The sequence below is a fragment of the Juglans microcarpa x Juglans regia genome, chromosome 4S (assembly GCF_004785595.1).
Source record: "Juglans microcarpa x Juglans regia isolate MS1-56 chromosome 4S, Jm3101_v1.0, whole genome shotgun sequence".
Classification (NCBI taxonomy): Eukaryota; Viridiplantae; Streptophyta; class Magnoliopsida; order Fagales; family Juglandaceae; genus Juglans; species Juglans microcarpa x Juglans regia.
Window position 1 is genome coordinate 20,585,115 of NC_054601.1, and position 9,546 is coordinate 20,594,660.

Here is a 9,546-nt window from a genome sequence, read left to right on the forward strand (position 1 = left end):
CCCTGTATCAGGCGGGACACCTACGGTGGATGGAACAGGCGGGGTTTAAAGAGGTTGGCCCCCGGTGCACCCCCTCCCCTTCGAGGTCAGTCATGGAGATGTCGAGATGCCTGAGAAATATGCTCTCTCCGATATTGGGTTTATTTTTGCTTAATATGGTTGTCTCTGTGTGGAATCATTTTACTTAGCCATTTTGTTTGTGTCATCTATTGACGACCTGGCGGCTTGGATTGTGGGCGAGTGGGCCGAGTTGGAAGATGAGGTTCGAGAGTGGCGAAAGTTTAGATTCTATGCCAAGAAGGAAATGGCTCGGCTCTTGTCTGAGAAGACTGAGGTGGAGTGCTACCAGGAGCAAGCAGATGGGCACATTCGTAGCCTAGAAACCAACCTTGAATTCCTCTGTGATGAGGTGTGCCAGCTTTGTAGTGAATTACTTTGAGCTCAGTCTCTCCAGGTGCGTGACAGCTTTGCCTTGTAGCTGGCAGATTTCGAACAGCAGTCTGCTCACGCTCAGATATCTCGGTTGAGTGAGGCGTTGGCCTCCTCCTAGGTGTCTTAGGTGGATGCTAAGCAGGTTTCCTGAGAGTCTGCTTAGGCATTGTCTTCCCCAGAGGAGAAGCACAAGAGGCTTGCCCTTGGATTGTCAAAACTGAAGGCGTTGCGTGTGGAGGAGTGTAGGCAATTTGACCTCCAATTGTTCGAGGCGAAGGGAAATCATGAAGAGCTGCAATCAAGGTTCACTGCCTACAAGAACATTTGGAAGGATACTGACGCCACACAGGACAAGATACATTAGAGTTTGCGGCGTTTGAACCACATTGTTAAGGAGCATAAATGGCAGTTGTACGTGCTTGGGTCTCAGTTAGCTTCTGCCAATGGGGAGTTGGTCCGTTTGCATCCTCAATTGGCTGCTGCCAGTGCTGTTAGGGACCGGGCATTTGGGTATGGCTATGGGGCTAGTATGGCTCACTTGCGAGCTCACCTGCTAGCTATCCCACGTACTAGTTTGAGGAGCTTGGACTTGGAGGAGTTCCAACCCGATGCAGTTTCCTATTAATTTGTGGACGCCATGGGACATAACACCATGCCTGACGCCTTTCCTACCCCAGCATCCTCATCCCACTCTGGTGGGGTCCCCTCCTCATGACAAAGAAAATGTTGTCTCTTCAGCTTTTATTATGTCTATATGAGTTTTACCTTTTGTATTGGTTTTGGACAATGTTTGGCCCTTGAATTGGCCCTCTATGTGTAACAACTGCACCTTTTTTTTTTTTTTTGCCTTATTTTTCTGTATAGTTTAATTTTTGCGCCTTGAGTACTTGGCTGACTCCTTGGACCTTAATTTTTGTATGGGCCTTATGTTGTGGGATGGGTCTTTTGACCCCTACGCTCGTTTGCTTGCAAATGGAGTTAAACTCGGTAGTGGTAGCCAACAGTTGGTTTGTCGTGGAGTCTGTTGACCTCCATGGCCTTTTAACTCGCATCACGAGTTAGACTCAACACTGATGGCTAATTGTTGGTGGGTTGTGGGGTCTTTTGACGTCCACGCCCGTTTGCTTGCAATGCTAGTTAGACTTGACACTAGTGGCTACTTGCTGGCGAGTCATGGGGTCTTTTGACTTCCATGCCAGTTTGTTTGCACCACGACTTAGATTCAACACCGGTGGCTAACCGCAGGTGGGTCATGGGGTCTTTTGACCTCCACGCCCATTTTTTTACACCACGAGCTAGGCTCGGCATTGGTGGCTAACTGTTGGCAGATTGTAGGGTTTTTTGACCTCCACGCTCATTTTTTTGCACCGCAAGCTGACTTTACACTGGTGGCTAACTGCTGGCGGGTCGTGGGTCTTTTAACCTCCATGCCCGTTTGTTTGCACCACAAGTTAGACTTGACACTGGTGGCTAACTGGGGGTGTGTCGTGGGGACTTTTGACCTCTACGGTTGTTTGTTTGCACCACAAGTTAGAATCGACACTAGTGGCTAATTGTTGGCGGTTCGTGGGGTCTTTTGACCTCCACGCCCATTTGTTTGCACCGCGAGTTAAACTCAACACTAGTGGTTAACTACGGGCGAGTCGTGGGTCTTTTGACCTCCACGCCCGTTTGTTACCATTAGTTAGACTAGACACTGGTGGCTAACTGGTAGTGGGTCGTGGGGACATTTGACCTCCACACTTGTTTGTTTGCACCGCGAGTTAGACTCGACACTAGTGGCTAATTGATGGCAGGTCGTGGGGTCTTTTGACCTCCATGCCCGTTTGGTCTGGATATTGATAATAAAATATATTATCATGAATCTAGTTGTCATTGTGAATGATTTATATAGTTATTTTTATATTATATATGAAATTATATTAATTAGATTAAAAATAAATATACAAATCAGCTCAATCCAATTATATGATGGGTCGTGCCAAATCTTATTGGATGCAATTTCTCTATTTAATTTGGCGAATTCAGAAGATGATTTTTCTTTCTTTCTTTTGATCTATGTCATGTACTGGTGGATTTACATTGGTCAAGTACTGATAAACTTTTAAAACGCTGTATCCAACCGAGTGGGCGGCTTCGTTATCACCGAGCTAGTTACCAGCTTCTGTATCATTTATAACATTTACGGCAAGCTTTTCATTGGGATCATACATGTGGTCTAGCAAATTGTCCTTGATATAAATAGTGGCTCTGCAAATATACTGCTGTCACTCTTGTCTTTTAATTATTTAAATCCATATTTTGTTTAGGAACACCAGAAATCAGAAATGTTTCAAATGAGAGATTATCAGAACTTATAAGTAAAATACTACATAGTGACTACAACTTTTTCATTCTTGGAAAATATCTAATGTCCATGGATGATCTGCTTTTATCTCAACATCGTAATGAACGGGTAGTCTGGCTTTAGAAACAGCTTTGTCTTCTCATGCAGATAAATCAAACCCTGTAATTCACAGAAGAAGTTATTGGGATTAATGTTTCAACAACAAAGAAAAGATAAATACTGTTGTTTATTATGGGTTTTATTATCTCTGATTGATTTGTCGCCTTTCAAGAGACTTTTCTATTTAATAATTGTTATATAAAGCCACTTAAAATATGCAATGCGAGGCTTTAGCTTACTGATTGTATTCGATTGTGATTTTTCCAGCAGCAGGGTCGGCGATCTGGGAGAAGGCTTCTTGAGCGATGTCGAGAGTTCCTTGGCATCCAGGGGGCGGGCAAAAGTCAACAATCTTCACTGTTACTTGACTACCAGTGCAAGGTTGTGGCACTCCTTGGTTTGTAGGGCCAGTGCAACTAACGCTATACATTCTACCGCATGCAGCACCATTGTCCCATAAGGCATCGCTAGCTGCTGCAGTCATAACGCCTTGGTCTTCGTAGCCAAAGCATGCAGATGCTATATATATATATATATATATATATATGCCCACCCCCATATAAACAGTACAGCTTATTGTTAGTTTGATATCAAAATGGAACTCATCTTATATAAACCTCATGTTATATATGAAACTTGATGCCAATTTTGCATCCTCGAAATACAATTGAGATCTGTATGAATGATGTATGTGTCTATACATGATATGTGTATGTAAGCTTGAGATCTGTCCCTAGCTAGCTAGTAATTCTAGACAAAACTACACTACTAGAACTGTAAAAGATCGAGGAAATAAAGATCAGGAGAGTTTTATGATTAATATACTCACGGACGTAAATTGTATTCACAGTAGCAGTTCCTGCAGTGGCTGAAACCACTGAGATGAAACTTCCAATAACTCCCAAGACTAACAAAGCAAACTTGAGTTGGATTCCCATGATCTCCTTTTCTCTTTTAGGTTTGAAACTTCCAATATACTCACGGACTGCTTGAAAGACAATGCTTGCAGTAATCCTTATATATAGGACAAGCTTATAAGCAATCAATCCCAAAACTTCTCCAATAGTAACCGGCCCTAATCAGTCTTAATAATAGGTTTTTATTTCCTTGTTGACGCCAATATTTAATAGTTAATTGAGGGCATGCATGACAAGTACGTACGATCGATGATCATCTGAACATGATTAAACATGAAAGTGTATATAAAAAAATAATAACTCAGATGTGGTTACGGCCGTACAAGCCTTCTCATTTGTCTTGGTATGGGCGTTCCAACTTTGTTTGTAGATGCATGTACTTAAGATCTGTCTGATTATACATAAATATTCTATGTAGATAAGAGAGTTAGCCGCCTAGGCCGGGTTGTGTACAACATCAACAATGCTTGAGAAAGATTTCACTACAAGAAAAATGAGTATTTGTGATGAATTATTTACGACGAAAAATAACTATTTGCAACGAAAATAAACTCATTTTAGCAATAGTCATTTTCGCAGGAAATAGCTGGTTATAAATAATCAGTTTTCTTGTAATGTTTGTTTCATCTATGCTTGAGAAAAGAGAGATTTTTAGGATTCGATAGGATGATTCCAACTCTAAATACATAGGTTGAACCATCCTGCATAGAAGTTTCCTCAATGCTTGAGAAAGATTTGTTTTGCTCGAGTTTTTTTATATAGTTACAAGGCCACAAAGATTTAAGGGGATAGACAACCGAAGGAGATCGTGCCGTTCTCCCAACTCTAGCGCGAGGTTTATCTCAAGATGGCTCGATATAAATTGAAGTATAAGGAGAAAAACCGTAACGAGACATGTATTGAAAAACAGTCTTGTAATGTTTGAGATGCAATAAATATTTTATTAAAATGTTAGTTTTTATTTTATTCTGTCAAAAATGATGACTCTTGTTTAGTTACTAATTATTCAAATGAACTTGATGTTATGTTTTTTTCTCTTACAAAATTATAACAGACTTATCAAGAAATTATTTTGGTGATCTAACTAATGATTTTTATAATTATAATATGCATATATAATATTAGAAAAATACTCCCAAGTAGTATAAATATACTTATAATGAATGACTAGGATCAAATAGAAGTAATACTAAGATAAAATTAAAGTTTAGAACAACATGCATACTTAGAATGAATGTTTAATACGTTGAAATCAATGAAACTAAAACTCAAGGTTTAGAATAGTATGACAGTTAAAAGAAGGAAAAAGAAATAAGAAAAAGAAAATATAAAGAACAGTACATAATTGCAAAAGCAGACATCACAGCTTGGTCCTTGTTTATTTATTTTTGGGCCATTAAATAGCATCTACCGGAGAGAGAACTTCAATGGTTTGGGTAATGGCCAGGATGTTTGAGAATGAGATGAGATGAAAATTTTATGAATAATATTGTAAAATTTTAATTATACTTGCGAGTGCACGAACCATATCAAAGTATAGTTTAGCAAGAATGAGATCGAACCCACGAATACTTGTAAAAACGTAGGAAACCAATCAAAAAAGATCATGGAGGTTTTTACAACAGATCGAAATAGAGAAAAGAATCATCTCTGGCTCACGACGATGATTTGGGCTTTGTTTGTACATGCATATTTTCAATGTATATACTGTTAAGAAAGTATTCACTAAATAAGAACAAACATGATTTGAAGCTACTCATTGTAATATATAAATATTCGATCATGTAGATAAGAAAGTTAGCCGCCTAGGGTTGTGTACAACCATCAACAATGCACCGGCTAAAAATAGGGATTTTTAGGGATTCGATAGGATTATTCTTTTTATAAATGAGCGGTGCTATTCTGCCGCTCAAAGTACACTGCTCTATCTTACTTATTCATATTTTTTTTATCATTTTATAACATTTTTAAGAAAAATATCAAATTACTAATAGTCACTTCCTTAACTATCAAGTAAAATATTAAAATACATGATGTGTCAAAATGAGGAGACAAATAGAATGGACAAAATAGCATTTTTCTTTATAAATACATAGGGTAAACCATCCACAGAAGCTTCCTCAATCCCAAAACTTCTCCAATAGTAACCGGCCCTAATCAGTCTTAATAATAGTTTTTTATTTCCTTGTTGACGCCAATATTTAATAGTTAATTGAGGGCATGCATGACAAGTACGTACGATCGATGATCATCTGAACATGATTAAACATGAAAGTGTATATAAAAAAATAATAACTCAGATGTGGTTACGGCCGTACAAGCCTTCTCATTTGTCTTGGTATGGGCGTTCCAACTTTGTTTGTAGATGCATGTACTTAAGATCTGTCTGATTATACATAAATATTCAATGTAGATAAGAGAGTTAGCCGCCTAGGCCGGGTTGTGTACAACATCAATAATGCTTGAGAAAGATTTCATTATAAGAAAAATGAGTATTTATGATAAATTATTTACGACGAAAAATGATTATTTGTAACGAAAATAAACTCATTTTAGCAATAGTCATTTTTGCAAGAAATAGTTGGTCATAAATAATCAGTTTTTTTGTAATGTTTGTTTCCTCTATGCTTGAGAAAAGAGAGATTTTTAGGATTCGATAGGATGATTCCAACTCTAAATACATAGGTTGAATCATCCTGCATAGAAGTTTCCTCAATGCTTGAGAAAGATTTGTTTTGCTCGAGTTTTTTATATAGTTACAAGGCCACAAAGATTTAAGGGATTAGACAACCGAAGGAGATCGTGCCGTTCTCCCAACTCTAGCGCGAGGTTTATCTCAAGACGGCTCGATATAAATTGAGGTATAAGGAGAAAAACCGTAACGAGACATGTATTGAAAAACAGTCTTGTAATGTTTGAGATGCAATAAATATTTTATTAAAATGTTAGTTTTTATTTTATTCTGTCAAAAATGATGACTCTTGTTTAGTTATTAATTATTCAAATGAACTTGATGTTATGTTTTTTCTCTTACAAATAACAGACTTATCAAGAAATTATTTTGGCGATCTAATTAATAATTTTTATAATTATAATATGCATATATAATATTAGAAAAATACTCCCAAGTAATATAAATATACTTATAATGAATGACTATGATCAAATAGAAGTAATACTAAGATATAATTAAAGTTTAGAACAACATGCATGCTTAGAATGAATGTTTAATATGTTGAAATCAATGAAACTAAAACACAAGGTTTAGAATAGTATGACAGTTAAAAGAAGGAAAAAGAAATAAGAAAAAGAAAATATAAAGAACAGTACATAATTGCAGAAGCAGACATCACAGCTTTTTTTTTTTTTTTCCTTCGCAAGATAAAACATAGCATAGATAAACTACGTAGTTACAAGGATACAAGATTCAGTGGGGTAGGAGTCCCCGACAATCTTCCCAAAACAAACAAAAAGCAGCACCAAAATAACAAGAAAATAAAAGAAACAGGTTAAGTCAAAAGCTTGACTCCAACCTAGTCCCACAAGGGGATGCCGCTCAAAAGCGATTTTAACATAGTCTGATAAACAAACTATAAACTTACGACTAAACGCCGTAGTTGAGAGGAGTGCGCTGCATTTTGTTGATCTGGTCCAACTGGAGGAGACTATCATGACCATATCATCTTGATCGCTGGTTAGGGAAAACATGAACATAAGATAATAGCAACTAGAAGACCCGATACACCGGCAAAAGACCGCCACCGACAACAGTGGCGCGTGTACACGGCACACTGAGAAAGAAAGGAGCAAGCGGATTCGAAAGATCTGAGGCAGCTGGCCACTATGGTGCCGTGCGTGGCAGCTGGAAACCCATTTTGGAGTGGAGGCGCGTGAGGCCTACGTGCACTGTATGCCGTGCATGAGCCCTATGCGCCACTGATCTGGACAATTTTCTTCCTCTATCCGACAGATCGGCAGCTGGGGAGACCATTGGAGAGGCGCGTGGCGGTCGAAAAATGCCGGCAAGTAGCAGATCGAAGCAACTTGTTACTATCGCTGGAAAAAGTTTAAAAAAACTGGAAATAAACCTATGAACTAAGGCTGGGCGATCGGAGAGGGGGAGGAGACGAAGCTCCACCCCCCCCCCCCCTCCTCTGAGTGGCGACGCTATGATAGCTAGAAACAGGAAAGACGGGAAAAAATGAGAGAGAAACAAGAGAGAGAGAGAGAGAGAGAGAGAGAGCTAGCTAGAAGACATCACAGCTTGGTCCTTGTTTATTTATTTTTGGGCCATTAAAAAATGTCTACAGGAGAGACTGCTTCTATGGTTTGGGTAATGGGGATGTTTGAGAATGAGATGAGATGAAAATTTTATGAATAATATTGTAAAATTTTAATTATACTTGTGAGTGCACGAACCGTATCGAAGTATAGTTTAGCAAGAATGAGGTCGAACCCACAGATACTTGTAAAAACGTAGGAAACCAATAAAAACAAATGGAGGTTTTTACAACAGATCGAAATAGAGAAAAGAATCATCTCCGACTCACGACGATGATTTGGGCTTTGTTTGTACATGCATATTTTCAACGTATATACTGTTAAGAAAGTATTCACTAAATAAGAACAAACATGATTTAAAGCTACTCATTGTAATATATAAATATTCGATCATGTAGATAAGAAAGTTAGCCACCTAGGGTTGTGTACAACCATCAACAACACACCGGCGAAAAATAGGGAATTTTAGGGATTCCATAGGATTATTCCTTTTATAAATGAGCAGTGCTACTCTGCTGCTCAAAGTGCACGGCTCTATCTTACCACTAATTCAAAATTTTCTTTTTATTTTTCTTCAGTTTTTTTATTCATATTTTTTTATCATTTTAAAACATTTTTAAAAAATATAAAAAAAAATATCAAACTACTAATAGTCACTTCCTTAACTATCAAGTAAAAAAAATTAAAAAAATTAAAATACATAAGATGTCAAAATGAGGGGACAAATAGAGTGGGCAAAGTAACATTTTTCTTTGTAAATACATAGGGTAAACCATCCATAGAAGCTTCCTCAATGCTTTGAGGATTTTTTTTTTTTTTTTTTTTTTTTCAGAAATCTTTATATGGTTACATGGCCGCAAGGATTTAAGGAGAGACAACCAAAGAAGATATGTCGTTCTCCCAACTCTCGAGGTTTACCTTAAGACGACTTAATATAAATTGAGGCCTAAGGATAACAAAATTGTAACACCCCGCTACTTCTTTCTGACGTAAGCAAATTTCGAGGACAAAAATTATGTACCAGTCTGCCCTTTCTCTCTAGCGATTGCGAGCCTCATTATGTGTGTCGAATCACAATGGTGTGTTTTTAAAGCTATTATGTGATTTCTAAAATACGTCCAGTATTTTAAATGCATTGAAAATATTTATATGAGGCATTTCCAATTTTATTGAATTAAGCTTAATTTTAAATAAGACAATTATAATATTTTTAAAGAGCTCTAAAAATATTATAATTGTTGGAAATCATTTTAATATCATTTTATTAAAATGATTCCAGCTATTTAAAATATTACAAGATTTAAATTATGTTGAAAACTCTAATTAATTAAATGGTTTTATTCTTTTAAAGATATTAAATAAGACTTCATCATTTTATTAATGATGAAGAAATATTATTTTATAAACTAAAGTTTAAGTTAAATAATATTCTACCTTAAGCCAAACGGAAACCCCCTCCCCCTCACCCTA

General features: G+C 37.2%; 1 long non-coding RNA gene across 1 annotated transcript; it reads right to left on the reverse strand.

Moving 5' to 3' along the window:
* Window positions 1-3,338: 3,338 nt before the first annotated feature.
* LOC121262502 lies at window positions 3,339-9,284 on the reverse strand. Its single transcript, XR_005940110.1, has 3 exons — window positions 9,274-9,284; window positions 6,333-6,341; window positions 3,339-3,397 (listed from the first exon to the last, which is right to left on the reverse strand). It is a non-coding gene; the product is annotated as an uncharacterized LOC121262502 (long non-coding RNA).
* Window positions 9,285-9,546: the final 262 nt, after the last annotated feature.